The sequence below is a fragment of the Phoenix dactylifera genome, chromosome 13 (assembly GCF_051530095.1).
Source record: "Phoenix dactylifera cultivar Ajwa chromosome 13, Ajwa_hap1_PhDact_Kaust_v1.1, whole genome shotgun sequence".
Taxonomy (NCBI): domain Eukaryota; kingdom Viridiplantae; phylum Streptophyta; class Magnoliopsida; order Arecales; family Arecaceae; genus Phoenix; species Phoenix dactylifera.
The window spans coordinates 16,841,603-16,858,552 of record NC_143202.1 but is presented as its reverse complement, the minus strand read 5'-3'; the positions used below and the strand labels follow the sequence as shown (position 1 = coordinate 16,858,552).

Genomic DNA, 16,950 nt, shown 5'->3' with positions numbered 1-16,950 from the left:
TATATCGTTCGAGAGCTCCATGGCGGAGGCCTTGGTAGTCAATTTAGCTATGTCAAGATAGTCACTATGGTGGAAGATAGGTTCTATTTGCTAACCCTGCGTAAGGAAGGAGACTTTGTGTTAATGCAGTTGAGTGTTGAACGCCGAAATTTTTGGAAGCTTCAACCTTGCCAAGTCGAATTCTTCAAGGTGCTGAAGTGGATGGGACCCAAGACCTTTGTGCTTGAGTTATCAAATGATTTGCAGGTTAGCCCCATCTTCTATGTTGAAGAGTTGCAGCCCTACGATGGTTATTATGTTGAAGAGTTGCAACCCTATGATGGTCGCCATGCTAAAGATGAAGACATCCCACCTGTATCATCATCACTTCTTCGACGATCAGCCCCGACGGACACCATTGAGGACATCCTAGTTGATCAGATCATGCCCACATGCTGAGGAGGATACCAGAAGTTTTTTATTGGAGGACCGACTAATTTCAGATTGCCCATGATTAAAGACGAAGGGAGTCCAACAGCCGAACCCGAACTTCTACGAGCTCTATCAATTGCAAAATTCGACGGAGTCGAGTCTTTTTCCAGAAGGGGGGAATTGATGCAGGAGCATCCCCTTGGGCATGGTGTATTGGGCCTAGTCCCTTGGGAATGGAGATTGAGTTTCCTTCTTGGGTGTGCACCAAGTTTCATGGGGTTCAAGGAGTTCCAATATCAATCATGTTGAGCCCAATTGAATCATGGGGAAAGCGTGGAGATAAAGCCCAACCATGAAGCACCACCCTCATTCTAATGGCGTGGGACATTGGGTGAAGGAGTGGAAAGAATTTTAGTCCAAGCAAAGTTGAGTCCAAGCTGAAATTAGATTGAGTTCCTGCAATAAGTGATTTGATTCACAATGGGTTAGCCTCTTCAGTGTCAATTAGATTAAGTCCAAGGCGTGAATGGGTCCATGGCTAATTAGAAGTGGTCACATGTCAAAATAAAGAGAAGTTCAACCATGAAGACCTCTCACATGTGGAAGAAATTCAGAGTTCAGATCCAGTTGAAATCCGTGACAGATTGAACACCTTATGGTATTTTGAAGATTTCGAGAGCTACAGAAGTCTGATTAATGATTCAAATTTTGTTGGAAAGTAGACATCCGTAGCTTTCCAATGACTATAAGAACATGAAATTTGGAGATCAGATGAATATTTAAGGAGTCTCCCGAACTTCATGCTAATGTTGGTACCCGAGAAGGAGTTCCACCTAGATAAATATTCATGGCATGCGGCTGAATTCCTTTTGATGGGTTTCAATCCACACGCCATAGATATGGATCTTAGGTGTTTAGGCTTAGGTGTCAAGGTCTTTGATTGGTCAACTAGAAAATTTAAATTTTGAATTGAGTCCACATGTAATTAGGAGTCCAATTTAAAATTCTGTGTAGTCCTTATCCTTATCCTTTGCCAACCTTTCCTTCTATATAAAGGAGGGTATGATGAATGAAGTTAGTTTTGAATTTCGAAATTTTTCCTTGTGATCGTGAGGAGGGGCAAGTCCCTTGCTTGGTGCGATGCCAAGAGGCTCAAGGAAGAGGTGGGACGCCTCCCATTCATGCCTTCCAAGTTTGAATTAGTTTGGATGAGATTTCCAAAACTAATTCATCCTTATCCACTCTCTCTCTTCCTTGTTTCATGCCTTGTTCCCTTAGGTGTGCCTCCTTGTGTGCCACATCAGCCTCCCCAGCCGTATTCCTCATGCCACAACCCCTTCCCACGTCCTCCCTTGAGTCCTAATCCCAATAGGACTCTAAATAACCCAAGCCGGCCAACCCATTAGGTGCAAACCAATTTCAGCCGCCCACTCAATTGGGTGCCCAATTCTAGTCACTTGGTTGAATCCCACAAACCCAGTCTCACCCATCCAGCAACCCATCTTCTTCCTCCTTCCTTCCACCACAAAGGACCCTAGCCTCCATTGCCATTGCTTTGGAAAAAAAAAAGAAGAAGAAAGATTCAGCCATCCTCAAAGAAGAAAAAAATCTGCAGCCCACCCCGATTGCGTCATTTAGGAGTCGACTGGTACTCGCAACTTACCGGAGTCGACTCGAGGTCGGAAATCCGATTTTTAACCCTAATCGAAACTTTTACTCCTCACTTCTATTCTCGGCCGCCACTGTTCCAAAACCCTAGAGTCGTCTCCGACCTCGTCTTCGACCCGTTCTAGGTCCTCTGCCTCGAGTTTTCTTCCATTTCTCTTGTCCATCCTTCGGTTTGTAGGTCAAAATGCCTAGGAAAGTCGTTGTCCCGAGCCGGAAGAGACCTCTCTCCGCGAGCGGCGCCGAGCGACGGTCCAAGTCACGGAACGAACCCGTGAGGCCATCACCTTCGGTTCCTTCCCCGCCTAGGCCAGTTCCCTCGCGTCCGTGCGCCGGGAGGGCAGTCTCTACCGGGAGGAAAGTCAACTTTGACTTCCTCTCCCGGGAAGGGTTCACCCTAGGGCATCATCTTAGGGCTCAAGGGTTAGAGTTGTTCTGTTCTTTAGACCTCCCTACTTACCCAGGGTTAGTTAGGAAATTTTATGGGACAGTAGCCCGAGGTAGTGGTGGTATCTAGGGAACCGTAGCGGGTGTCCCTGTATTTATCTCGGAGGACTTCATTACTCGAGTCCTCCATCTCTTCCGAGAGGAGATCTTTCCCACTCATCCCCATGATAGGACTGAGGCCCTTACGGCCGTCTTAGAGAATCCCCTTCAGTCCCCTATAGAGGAGGTGTTTGCAAATCAGCTTTCAGCTGAAATGCGGCTCCTCCTAAGTATTATTTCTAGGACTCTCTTTTCCAAAACTGGTAGATTTGACTTTATCTCTGAGAGAGACCTAGCATTGATGTTCCTCATACTCCAAGACACTCCTATCAACTTCCCTAAACTCATCTACAAGTATATCTGTGAACCCCTAGATAAACCTAGGTTGAGTCTCCCATATGGCATGCTATTCACACTTATCTTTAGGGAGTTAGAGGCCCCTATCCCTGAGGGGGAACCCTCTCGCTCACTGCGTCATACAGATCACATGGGTGAGGGGACTCTCCATCGTATGGGTTTCCATAGAGTCGAGGGAGTCTGGATTAGGAGACCATCCACATCCACACCATCTGACCCTACCACTCATCACTCACCCAGTCCTGATCATGACCAGGATCATGACATAGCTCCTCCCACTTTTCCTTCCACTTCTGGTCCTTCATTCCCATCCACTTCAGCCGGACCCTCTACTGCACCACCACCTCAACAGCCCCTGAAAGTCCGGATCAGCTCTGAGCAGCTCCGAGAGATGAGACAGAAGATTGTGAGGGAGCTGAGAGATGACTTGTTGAGAGAGCTCCGAGGTCCCCTGACTACTCCTTCCACTGACATCGTTCCCTCCTTAGCAGCCGTATCCAAGATGGTTGCAGACCTAAAGGAAGAAATCTACAACATCAGGAGCCTTGTCCAAGCTCAATATTGGAATATGAGCGACGTAAAGGATGACACGAGGAAAATGCGAGATAGCATCAGAAATGAACTTGGTAGCCAAAGTCAGGGTGCAGAAAGGCTAGCACATGCCTTGATCTCCAAACTTGAGACCCTCCAAGAAAGTCTGACCCAGTTCACTTCGATACAGTCTAGGGCCACCTCGGAAATCATCGCACAACTAGGGAACGTCTCTGAGGGGCTAAGCATGGTCATGAAACATACTAGACTAAGTACGGGAGCCACATCCTCCACTACAAAGAAAACCTAGTGTATTTTTATCTGATTTTATGATGTACAGTTCATTGAGGACTTTTTCTGTTATGTAATCATACTTGTACTCAAATCTAACTTTAATACAATGAGTAGAAATTTTCTTTCAAAACTATGCAATTTAAGTTCTTTTCTGTGTTTTGTGCCTTTTTGCTATGATGACAAAAAGGGGGAGAAAATATGAATTGAAATGTAAAGAAAATCACTAAAAAGAACAACCTTAAAGCAAAAAGTAATTTGTTCTTAGTGGATTCGATACCTCGAGGCTCATTATCTCTCTGTTGGGGCTTCTCAAGGAGTGATCTCCAGAATCTATTCAAGGGATATTCGAAGATTAGTTGAATCATACTCAAGAACAAATTGTCAGATCTTCCCTCTGAAAGAAAGAATTTAAGATCAAAAGCTTCAAGACATTAAAAGAAAATTCAGAGAACCCAAACAAAATTGAATGCATATGTTGAGGGGGAGAATCTGAAATCTTAAGAAAACAAATTCATTAAACACATATAAGCCAAACAATTGATTGCATGATATGAAGGCTTATATAATTCCAAATGAAAGGGGGAGCTTTAACTTCAGGATTTACTGTTTCATACCTTTCAATTTTGGATAAATTAAATGACTAGACATTTGAATTTATTTCAAAACTTTATAAATCTCCTTTTGGTTGAGCAATTCACTTTACAAATACTCAATGTTTTGTCATTATCAAAAAGGGGGAGATTGTGGAGTGATTGGTTATACCCCTATTTGATTTTGATGAGCTCAAAATATTTGAGTATATTTCATGTTGTACTAATGAATTCAATGTAGTGTTTCAAGCAAATATATGTGAATTTATCTTTAAGAGCATCGAGCTTTTGTTCAAGATTATTTGACTAAGTGTTGAACACAATTAAGCCAAAGTCTGAAGCTCGAGTCGACTCCGACCCCAACGGATACATTGTCAGGAGTTGCAGACTGTGCAGAACGGCCACAAATTAGTGTCTAACGGCTAGTTTTCAAAGAGGACTGCTTAAATAGCCAGAGTGAACAGTAGTAGACACCAAGAGAATCACTCCATTTATGCATTAAGTGTTTTTCATATACTAAGAGTCTATTGAGAGAAAAGACAAGCAAAAGAAGGAAGAAACGCATTCAATACATTTCTAGAAGTCTTTCCTTCGCATTCAAGGCTCTTCCTCCGACATCAGATCTTCAGTGCACTCAAAGAGGAGACTCAGAGTTCGAGAAGCCCCTTCTTTCTCTTCCAAAATCTGTTTGAGGGCTTCTAACTCTACTTTTTCCAAACTATTTTCTTACTTGATTCAATCAGGGGATTGAATCAAGGGTTGTAAGGTTTGTTGGTGAGCCAAGGTTAAAACCAACGGTGTAAGGGTTCGATTGTGATCCCGAAAAAATAATCGGATGGTTCTAGTCGGTGAGCCTATGAAAATCGATCGAGTTCGTTGTGATCTCGCGAAAACAACAAGTTGGGTTGTGAAATTGTAAAACAACCGGCTGTAATCCAAGGAATTATAGTGAACTCCCAAGTGAAGCTTCGGGAGTGGACGTAGGAGCAATGGTTAGCTCCGAACCACTATAAATTGATTTGTGTTTGTATTGGCTGCTGTCCTCTCTCTCTCTATCTCTCTTCATTCACTTCATCTAGTAACTTAACTAGTTTGCTTGCAATAGATTTAGTTCATTACTAATCATAGTTTTTAATTGGTCGAGATTTAATCCAAACCCAATTCACCCCCCCTCTTGGGTTGTCTTCTTAGGCAACAATATATATATATATTTGATTCGCGGTGGCCTTCCACCAATCCCTTTCTCCCCCACCTCATACTCTTAACCATAAAATAAATTAATTTAGTATGGAGAACTTAATTTAATAAACATATCCCCTTCTATTTCCATTTAAACTATTATAAATAAATCTTAATTTTGAAAAACTAAGGAGAAATATGTGAGTTTTCTAAAACTTTTATCTCTTGCAATAATTGGAGTCGAGGAAAGAGATGGCTGGTGGGGGCTCGGGGAGTTAAAAGTCAGTGACTTGGCAGCATCAAATGTTACTCAAAGGAAGTGTGTTATTATTTTATCATGTACTTGTTGGCTATTAGTACTAAAAATTGAAGGGTTTAACCCGGGTCAATCATGTCAATTAGTTCCTGCCTTCTCCACCTAACTCGGACCCGCTCGGGTGTCCCCGGTTCAAACCCCCGGAACGACCAGCATTTCCGGTCATTTCTCACGTACTTTTTTTGCCCCTCAATGGTTAAAATTTTCATTCAGGGCAGAGACAGCCACTAATCTACCGGTCTAAACTTTTAAGAAAGCTATCTGCACGTATGCACCTCTTTCTTTGCCCACCCTCGCCTGTGAAAATAGAGATCTGAAATAGGGATAGCAATGCTTAATCTATTTAACTTCATTCAATCCATTGTAGATCAGATTATATTAGTTTCTTAGTAAAATTATCAGGTTCAGATTGAATTTATAACCTATTTGATGAAAAGATTGGGTTTGAATTAACAAATTTTCTATCAATCTTATATCCAACCTGATCCATATTTAATTCGATCCGACTCAGTTGCCATCTCTAGTCTAAAAACAATAGTACAAGAGGGATTTATATTTGTTTTAGGGTAGGGCTGCAAATGAATTAGGTTAAATGGAGTTAGAGTCCATCCATTTCGGCTTGGGTGATCAAAGTGGTCTTATCAAGCTACATTTCAAGCTACGTGATTGTTCCCTTGGTTTGGACTCTACATTTTAAATTAAATTGATGAAATTGTTACCCATCGTTATTTTGTGTTGGACTGAGTTGGGTTGAGCAAGTTCACGCTAGATTAGGGTTAGACTCCATTTAACCCAAACTAGATCCCTACTAGCAAATCGAAGGGACAAGGTTGCCTAACTTTTAGGTCAATTCTCATTTGGCTTTGGTTGATTTATAGTTAAAAGCCATTCACCACTTTTACCTCTTACAAAGGAGCAAATATAATCATGGCTCAAGAAAATGCCAGCTAATGTGACTTCCCCTGGTCATTTGTGATAGAGCCAATGAATCTTGACCAGGCCTGTCCAATCCTCGATGATTAGAATCAGGTTCAAGAAACTCAGATGGGCTAGAAACAATACCCATTGATGATTTTTTCCTTTTTTTTTAAACCTTAGGTACACACAATCATTTTCCAAAGAGAGCAAGAAGATTTGCCATAAGATTCTTGGTGGGGCAAACTAAGTGTAATATTGAGTAGCTAAACTTGTGCAAATATTAAGTTGTAGTAAGTGATGGGAGAGGTGAACGATTTCGGCCTCAGACCAGACTGACCTCCTTGACTTTGGACCTAAACCGAGGTAAATGACTTTGGCCTTAGCCGAGGAGCTAATCAGTTGAGAAAAATAATCAGCACGTGTTGACAAGGACTGACGACCCTAACAACCGACAGCCCTGACAGCCCGTAGTCGTGGCAGCACCACAGTCTGCAGCCAACCAACACTGCACGCTGCCCACACGGAATAACTCCTATGCTTTTGTTGCACTATTGGCAATTACCTAGCTAGTAGTGCACGTTACGTCAATCCAGATAATGACAAAATAGGCTCTCCTAAATAAAGGGGCAACTCGGAAGATCTCAGGTACACAACAAAAAATGCACTATGCGATGATATTCCTTCTCCCACAAAGAACCACAGATTTCTTTCTTCCATACTGTTGCCACTCTATTCTGATTTAGGCATCGGAAAGTCCCTCTGTCGGAAACTCTCTCATAAGTGGTCTTCTTGGAGGCCACCTCCTAGGAGCTCAACCTCCAACACATCATTTAGCCAACTCAGCTCTATTCCAGCCGATCTTAGGGTCGTCCGAGTTATGCTCCGACCTCAATTCAGATTCAACGACAACAAATTGGCACTAGAGGAAAGACCCGTTCCCCAGCTATATCAACATTATTCGAAAGAAGAGATAACTAGCAGGAGGTCATAAGGAGCCCACGACACATCGCATGCTTCGCAACACCATACACCGACCTCCCGAGAGTCGTTGTAGAGTTTGGAACCTGCTCCACCGGAACAACCCGCCATGCCTGTGGGCAATGGGTGATTCATTTTGCTCATTCAACAGGTGCAGACGCTGACCGCAACGATCCAAGGCCTACAACAGGCAATGGCATGATCGGAGCCAGTCCAGCTGGAATCTGACTAGCCCATCCACCACTCTCAATCACTGGCGCACCGCATATGCCTGGTCAGCCACCGCTCTTCAGACCGGAACCTCAACCGGTTGCATTAGAGCTGACGCACTTAGTGAAGCAGTTTTGGTTGGGATAGAAAATGGTGTACTCCAAGCTCCAGTTCCGGTGCAAACTCCGCTGCGACTCTTTCACCTCCTCGCCACGTGGAGCCCCCGCCCCAGTGGGATGTTGAGCTTGATAGGAGAATCGAGAAAATAGGCTGACAGATTTAAGCCCTTAGAGGACAGTTTCTCAGAGCAAATAATGACCTCAACTTCTTCTTGGAGCCCCTTTCTCTCGACAGCATGAAGGAACCGATATCACCTCGGTTCAAGTGTCCCAAGTGGAACCATACGATGGCACCACCGATCTTCTAGATCACTTGGAGAGCCTCAAGGCACTCTTGAAGTGCATGGAGCCACCAACGCCATGATGTGCAAGGCATTTCTCGCGATCCTTCAGAAGGAAACTCAATTTTGGTTCTCTAGGCTTTGGCCCGAATCTATCTATTCCTTCGAGCAGCTCATCTGCCTCTTCGTGGTACACTATCTCCAGCTAAAGATGGCTCCATGGTTCGGATGCATTGCTCGATATCAAGCAGTAAGAGAAATAGTCCATCAGGGACTATGTCGGCCGCTTCAATGTAACAAGACTAGAGGTCCACGACCTATATCAGTCGGTCATGATGTCGGCAATGAAGAGCGGCCTACGAACATTACACCTCCTCTTCTCCCTAGAGAAGCGCTTCTCGGTGGACTTCACCGAAATATTGGCATGTGTAGAAAGTATGCGAATGCGAAGGAAGCCATTGTCTCCCATCGCGAGTCTACTGGCAGGAGACTTCTCCGAGGGGCCAAAAGAGGTTGCGAGGAGTGGAAGAAGCTGAGGGTTGCCTCACCTCGGCATGATAGTGGCCTACGGCAGCTCAAGAGCCCTCCTCAAAAGTTTAAAAAGTACACTCTGCTATCCACCCCAAGGACTTAGATCCTCATGGAGATTGAAGACCGAAGGTACCTCCATTCTCCGCGTTCGATGAGGACCCCGTCAGTCAAGAGGGACCAGAAGAAGTATTGCCACTTGCACCGAGACAATGGCCATGACATTGAGGAGTGGATCCAACACAAGGATAAAATTGAGGCGCTCATTCGACATGGGCAACCCAACTGATACATACGCATTTGGTAGGACGGAGGAGTGCCCACTTCGACCTCTAATCTGCTGCCCTCAGAACCAATGGACAATTGTGTTGGGAATTGTATCCTAAATGTCAATCATCAGCATATTGATGATTGAATTTTGTAAATAAATTGACAAATTAATAAAGTATTATTTGGCATTATTCATCATTTCATCTTCAAATGAACTCTTATATGATGAAGTCCTTAGAACTTATGTTATGATAAAGGAGGATTTATCTTTGAGTCCTTAAACTTGTTCGCGACCAAATAATATGTTGTTACAAGGACGACAATATTATCGAGATTAGGTCGTTGTGTGACATATACGTTGGTTGTCCTCTTAACCAAGGAGTGTGGAGACACTGGTATGCCATACAGGTGAAGTGTAGGAGTACATTTCACTGAACGTGACCAATTCCGGAACGCTCTACTGTCAAGAGATGTTCCGAGTGGATATGGGTATAAGTTTGGCCCTCTGACCTGAGACCGCAACCTGTGACTAGCAAGCAACTCACTGTACTTTGGTACCGGACTACCTGAATTTCTAATTCAGTGACGGAAGGTCACTGGGTGCAGTCAAGTACTTGCGTAGTCAGTTGTGAGTCAAGATGGAATTGACCCCTCCTGAAAACAAGAATAATGTCTTGTGATTAATTTAGCAAAACCTTGGCCAGGGTAATCCTAGTGAGGAGTCACGGGATATCTAAAGTTAATCACATAATGGATGTACTAATTATAGGGTTGACAGTGAGCTCTAAGTCATCCTGGCATTAAGAGTCAAAGGGATTGAATTATACAGTAACCATAGTTCAGGATTCCAGAATATTTGCTTCGCATATATTCGGCCTATTCGGACGTCGGGTACCATTGCTAGATGGTCACATCGATTAGTGTAGGAAGTCGTTCCTATACTACCGGCTTAGGTTCGAACCTATGAGGTCACACGCATAGAAGATTCCTGATTGATCAAGAAGGCTGATGAATGATTAAGAATCATTTAGGGGTAATTTGGTCAATTCGATTGGCAAATTATCTTATAAAATAATTAAAGTAATTATCGGAGAATTAATTAGTAATTAGATTGCTAATGAACTCAATTGGATTGAGTAATTAGACTAAGGATGAGCCAAATTGAATTAGATTCAATTCTGGGCTCAATCAGGATTTTTGACCTGATTGGATTAGGTCTGAATCAAGAGGACTTAGGTTGACCAAATTAAATTAGATTAAATTTGTGCTTAATTAGGGATTGACCTAATTGGATTAGGTTCAACCCATGGTAATTGGATCATTCTAATTGTTAGGATTTAATTAAATTAAATGGGTTTGATCTGAAACTGTTCGGATCTTAAAATCCACTTGTCACATATCCATACATGGCGCCATAAATTGATTTTTAATATGATTAAAAATTAATTTAATTTATTTAATGGTACCATAAGACACTTGGCAACATCAGGGACCTCTTTCATCATTAGATGGGTCGAAATGGAGAGATAAATTCATGAAAAGAATTGGATAAGATCAAATTCTCTCTCTTCATGACATATGTCATCCTTATCTTTATCTCACTTCTAATTAAGGTTGAATTTCGAATTTAATCATCACAAAATCACCACGTGATCCTCTAATCTGTTTGGGGGCATGGGAATTTCGAAATTGAAAGAGAAAAGTGGCAACATGATGAATGGTTTAGATTAGATCAAGCTTCATCATGTAATGGCACATGAACTTGAATTTTGAATTCAAAATTCAAAACCCCACAAAATCTTCCACAAATATGGGATGGTTGGCATGAAGTTAGGTAGGAGAGCAACATTAAAAGGACCTCCATCATCTGGTGGTCGAATTCAAGGAAAAAAGAGAGAAAAAGAAGAAGAAAAAAGGGAAAAGAAAAGAGAGGAACCCTAGTTCATGCATGGAAAAATTCTGCATTCAATCTAGCTGACTTCTTCCTCCTCTAAGTCCATCGCGCCATTAGTATTAGGGGTCCCTGATAAGAGTCTTTAGATCAGATCTAAGTCCTCTTCAATCCCTTTAAACCTTTCCTCCAGGTTCTTCCAAGAAGGCGGATCAAAAGTTGATAGCGTTTGGAAGATCAAATTTCAGCCTCAAGAAATTCTGCGCAAGCTAGCACTTCCGCAGGATTGGATCTCTTCAGGAACTTCGCGTGGACTTCTCGTAGAGGCCATTCGTGTGCGTGGCTGCGAAGTCGAGGATCAGATCCATAAGTTTCATCCATCATAAAAGGTATTAATCCTACATTAATCTTTTATTATGGTGTCAAGATCTAGGTCTGATTCTCCAAGGTTTTACCCTCTTTTGGGGCTCCTCACGGAGATATCTCCAGAATCCATTCAATGGATATTCGGAGATTAATCGGAATAGAGTTCTTAAGTTTCAGATCTGATAGTTAATCATGCATGAAAGTTTTAGCATAATTGTTTAAACGATTCCGGCATAATCCTATGTGTTCTTAAGGTGCTAATTTCTAGATTTGATCTTGTAAGCATGCATGAATTAAATTATTTGATTTGATTTTTCTGCTACGTTTTAAAACTTAAAAAGAACTACGTATGGCTTGATCCCCCTTATGAAGGGGTACGTAGGCAACCCGATCAGGTTCGGCCATGGTTTTTTTTAAAAAAAAAATCAGCATGCTTAACACCGAAGAACCTAGGATTCACTTTCAGTGGTATCAGAGCCAGGTTCATGTTTAAACTTTTATGTTTTAATTCTTGTAATTAAATCTAAAATCATTAACATATTTAGATTAGATCTAAAGTATTTTTTATGATTGATTTAATTGCTGATTATGCATGATTAAGTAGATCTGAAATTTTGGATGCATATGATGCATGTTTGTGTTAGGATTAGCAACATGAATAAATCTAAAATTATAATATTATTTAGATTAGATCTAAATAAAGTTTATGATTTATATGATCTCTGATTTTAATAAACAAATCAGATCTGAAAATAAAAGTGAAAAAATAAATACATAAGATGTAGGTTGTTTAAATTAATTCATGTTGTTGTGTATATGTGATGCATGAGCATAAAACATAATGACTTAAACATGAATTAAATCTAATTATATGTGATTAATTACAAAAACTCAGATCTGAAAATATGTTTTAAGAACTGAAAGATTGTAATTAATATGTAATTAAAAAGAAATATGCAATGATCAAAACTTTCATAAGTCTAAACTTAATTGAGAATTACGTGTTATGAAATAGAATTGTAACTCAATTAATTGACATTGCATAATTATTTGGGCATATGGGTTAGCTTGAATCAAGTTCCTAGAATTGGGTTAGACCTAAGGTTAGAATCATATATGGACAAATAGAATTAATTGATCAAAACTAATTAAGTAGTAACTAGATTAGGTCAAGAAAATTCTAGGTCAATTTACAATAGTTGTAGATGGATCAAGTCCGTGTCTTTGATTAGACCAAGATGGAACTTGATTTAGGCTCAGAGGTGTAGCCCGAGTCATTTGAGTAATCAAATCGAAATTGATTAACCAGTCGGTGTCTAAGGTAAGTTTGGCAGTTTTGACCGGTGGTTTTTAATTGGGAGCTACTCGCACTGATTCGTCTTTGCCGAGTTAATGGCATATCCCTTCCACCGATCTCACTTACCTGGCCGACGTGGTCAATCACATTTTGATTGGATCACTTAATGATTCAAGTTAGCCCATGCCTATAAGGAAAATCAGTTTGAATGATTTAGGTGCCTCCTTAACCGGTTTGAGTCTAATCTGATTTGGTGAAGTCAGTGGGAGAAATTAGACTAACCGGATCTTCTTATCTATCCTAATTAAGAAATCCTCTAAAATTATTAGGTCCTTAAAATGAAATGGTTATGGGGATAACTGTAATAACCCCAAAATATTTTTTTTATATAAAAAAGGGATAGAATAGTCCTTTAAAATTGATATAAGGGTAAAATTGGAAGGAATCAAAAGATAATGGCATAGTTGTAGATACGTTGAAGTGGTAAGGGTAAAATTGGAAGGAATCAAAAGTTAATGGCATAACGGTAGATATGTTGAAGTGTTAGGGGCAAAATGGGAATTTAATAATATTAAACAAAGGGTGAATAGTATTTTGATGTGATTTAATTAGGGGGTTTGCTGTGGCTTTTGGATGGAAACCGAGAGAGAGTCACAGAGGGAGTCTCAGACGGACAGAGAGGAAGAAAAAGAAGGAGAGGAAAGGAAAGGAAGAAAGGAAGAGGAAGGAGATCCCGGTTGCGCTGCCAGCTGAAGGGAAAAGTGTAGATCTCCTTCCCCTCTACGCAAGGACCTCGATTTTCAAAAAGAAAAAGGTAAATATCCATCCCTATCTAGTCTTTTGATGATATTAGGCTATACAAAGGGTGGATATAGTCTAGAGGGGTCGGATAAGGGTTGTAGAGGCGGTTAAAAGAGGAAGAATCGGACTTTGACAAATTTTTCCGGCACTACGGAAAAACTGTGTCGAAGTCCCAACTTCGGCGAATTATTTAGGGGGTCAAACGACCTCCAATAGCAATGCATGTCACCTCTTTAGAATCCCCTATGAGTGTAGAATGTTAGGTAAAAATTTCATCAAATCTGGAGTTTGAAAAGTGGATCAAATCCGGGATGAAGTAACCGGCTGTCGGTCCGGGTTACTGTTCATCCGGGTGGGAAAATAAGAAATTTTATGCCAAAATAGGGTATTAAGCCTAGATTAGGCTAAGGGAGACCTTGTACTCATGCAAGGGAGTCCCTAATACACATAAATGGTGAGTTAATTAATAGAAAAAGAAAAAAAGTAAGAAAAGAAAAGAATTAGGGAACGGGGGAGTTGAATCAATTAAAGTCCCCTATAATAATTGGCACGTATATTATAGCCCTTGATACAAAACTAAATATATTGTAAATGCATGTATCAGTTGGGCAAGAAGCTAGAGAACAAGAGGAAGAAGTTCCCTACTGCCAGCTGTAGATTTTTGGAGGCGTATCAGGGCTGTGCCAGATTGACAGGTGAGTGGGAGTCATGTACTTTGCACCACGAGCATCCTTAATTCATTTTCATGAATGTCGCCAAGTGTGAATTGATTCCACTTGAGCATATTGATTGATATTGTAGTAGATTCTTCTATAATCTTGATTCTCCATGCTTTATTATTCTGTACATGCATTTGAGGGAACATTGAGAGGAATTACGAGGAGTTGATGAGTAACCAAATTGATTCCGAATTGTGAAATAACTTCTTTTGTAAATTGATTTCATTTTCTCTATTTCAAAGACTTATGAGTGGTAGCCTTGATTATACTCTTTTATGAGTAGTTAAATTGGATCTGAATTGTGAAATGATTTCTTTTGTAAATTGATTTCATTTCCTCTATTTCAAAGACTTATGAGTGGTAGCCTTGATTATACTCTTTATGAGTAATTAAATTGGATCTGAATTGTGAAATGACTTCTTTTGTAAATTGATTTCATTTTCTCTATTTCAAAGACTTGTAAGTGGTAGCCTTGATTATACTCCTTTATGAGTAATTAAATTGGATCTGAATTGTGAAATGACTTTTTTTGTAAACTGATTTCATTTCCTCTATTTCAAAGATTTGTAGAGCCCATTTCAGTGGTATATTGAGTTGCATTGCACACCTTTGACCCCTCACTCCCAACCCTGATGTTAGTTTATGATTGGGTCGGAGTCGAGTGAGTGGTAGTCTTAATTATGCTCCTTTTAGTAGAGTATTGGGAGGGTGCATTATGGCATTCATGCATGGCTTGGCAGTATCTGCAGGACACCTATAGTCGATGGGGTTGAACATCGGCCTTTGTGCACATAGTAGCCTTCTGGATGGGCGGAGCCCAGTCCCTTCCTAGGGGGGACACGGCCCTAGGCGTAGGATCGGCCGGTCCTACGACTTATATTCTGCTTGCCGCCGGGCATAGTAAGACCTCGCGAGGTGCAGTATGGCTTTCCGCGGATGTAGAATTCCTGCGAGGTGTCGTTTAGTATGTAGATGTGAGATGGATTTCTGTTCTGGATACTGGCCGGTATTTACATGATTAGTGTGGTGTCTTATCCTACATATGCATGTGACAGTAGGGAGTTGTTGCTGGTTCGCCTGGGGCGTAAAACCCACCTTCCGACAGCTGTCTAGTATTTACATTATCGATATGGTGTCTTATCCTGCATATGCATGTGACAGTAGGGAGTTGTTGCTGGTTCGCCTGGGGCGTAAAACCCACCTTCCGACAGCTGTCTAGTGATGATTTCAGCATATTGACACCTGATTTGTATGTTCCAGCATTATGATCTGTTGAGCATATTCATGAGTAGCATATATGTTTACGTGATTATTCCATATATGCTTCAGATGAGTTGATATTGATTGTGGTGATATTGATGATTTACTCCATATTCTCTATGTTGAGTTCATGTTCATGTTGTTATTGATCTTGAGATTTCATCTCGAGCCATGATTATATTCTGTCTCATGTGCATAGTACTCTCTACTCCACTCACTAAGTATTTATATACTCACTCCCCAGTTTGGTGTTTTTGATTGTAGGGCAGGTATTGTATAGAGAAGAGCAGGGTTAGAGATTGCCTGCTAGCTGTGCCGCTCCATAGTATAGTATAGTATAATGTAGATAGAGGTTTATACCCTTTTGGTGTATTATAAACCTTCTGTTGTATATAGTGTATAGTTACAGTCATAGATCCTATTGTGGATATGGGTTTGACCATGGATGGAATGGGAACCAGATTTTTATACATATGAGTTATATGCCTGAGATAATGTATTGATATATATTGTCCAGGTTCATTATGTGACGGATTATGTGATTGCTGCTCTGACAGGTAGTGTGTTGTATGTATTGAGATAATCCTGACAGGTCACTATAGGAAAAGTGATCATTTTGTGCATGCATCATGCCAAATTTTTCAAGATTTATTGATGATTGATAGGTAGTAGGGTTCTACGCGGTGGCTGATAGCTATAACTGAAGTATTTCTTGAGTTAGTTACTTCCTTATGAAATTTCTTAAATACAGAAAATGCTTCATCTTTATGAGCTAAAAACATGACCCATGTGTATCTAGAAAAATCATCTACAATGACAAGACCATACTTGTTTCCACCAAGGCTTGTGATTTTAGTTGGTCCAAAAAGATCCATGTGAAGTAGTTCAAGGGGTCTTGCAGTAGAGACACAATTTATGGATTTAAAGAAACTTCTAGATTGTTTGCCATATTGACATGCTTCACAAATTTTATTTTTCTCAAATTTTAGCTTTGGCAAACCAATCATGGAATCTCTTTTAACTAATTTAGATATTGTATCCATACTTGCATGACCTAATTTACGGTGTCATAATCAACTTGCATCACTAACCTTAGTATCATTGGCTACTAAGCAAGGACTATTTTTAGCAAGATCTTCAAGTTCTACTACATAGACGTTACCACGTCTAATTCCTTTAAATACTAAGCCATTGTCAACTGAGTTGGTTATGATGCATAAATATGGCTTAAACAAAACATCAAAACCTCTATCACATAATTGACTAACGCTAAGTAAGTTATGCTTAAGACCATCAACAAATCGTACATTATCAACGAAGGTTGAAGAGGTGATTTGTACTTTACCTATACCAACAATATGACCTTGGATATTGTCTCCAAAAGTCACAGCACCTCCTTTTTTAGGCTCTAGGGTGAAGAATTGCTCCTTGTCACCCGTCATGTGTCTTGAGCAGCCACTATTCAAGTACCAACAGTTTTTGT

General features: G+C 40.6%; 1 protein-coding gene across 1 annotated transcript in view; it reads left to right on the top strand.

Annotated features, from left to right (window-relative positions):
* The window catches only part of LOC149751454 (uncharacterized), a 78,225-nt gene extending 64,822 nt beyond the window's left edge, over nucleotides 1-13,403 (top strand). The window contains exon 2 of the mRNA XM_089926977.1: nucleotides 13,116-13,403. The gene's annotated coding sequence lies outside the window, so the exon portion shown is untranslated. The remainder of the gene's footprint in view (nucleotides 1-13,115) is intronic.
* The last annotated feature ends 3,547 nt before the right edge of the window (nucleotides 13,404-16,950 follow it).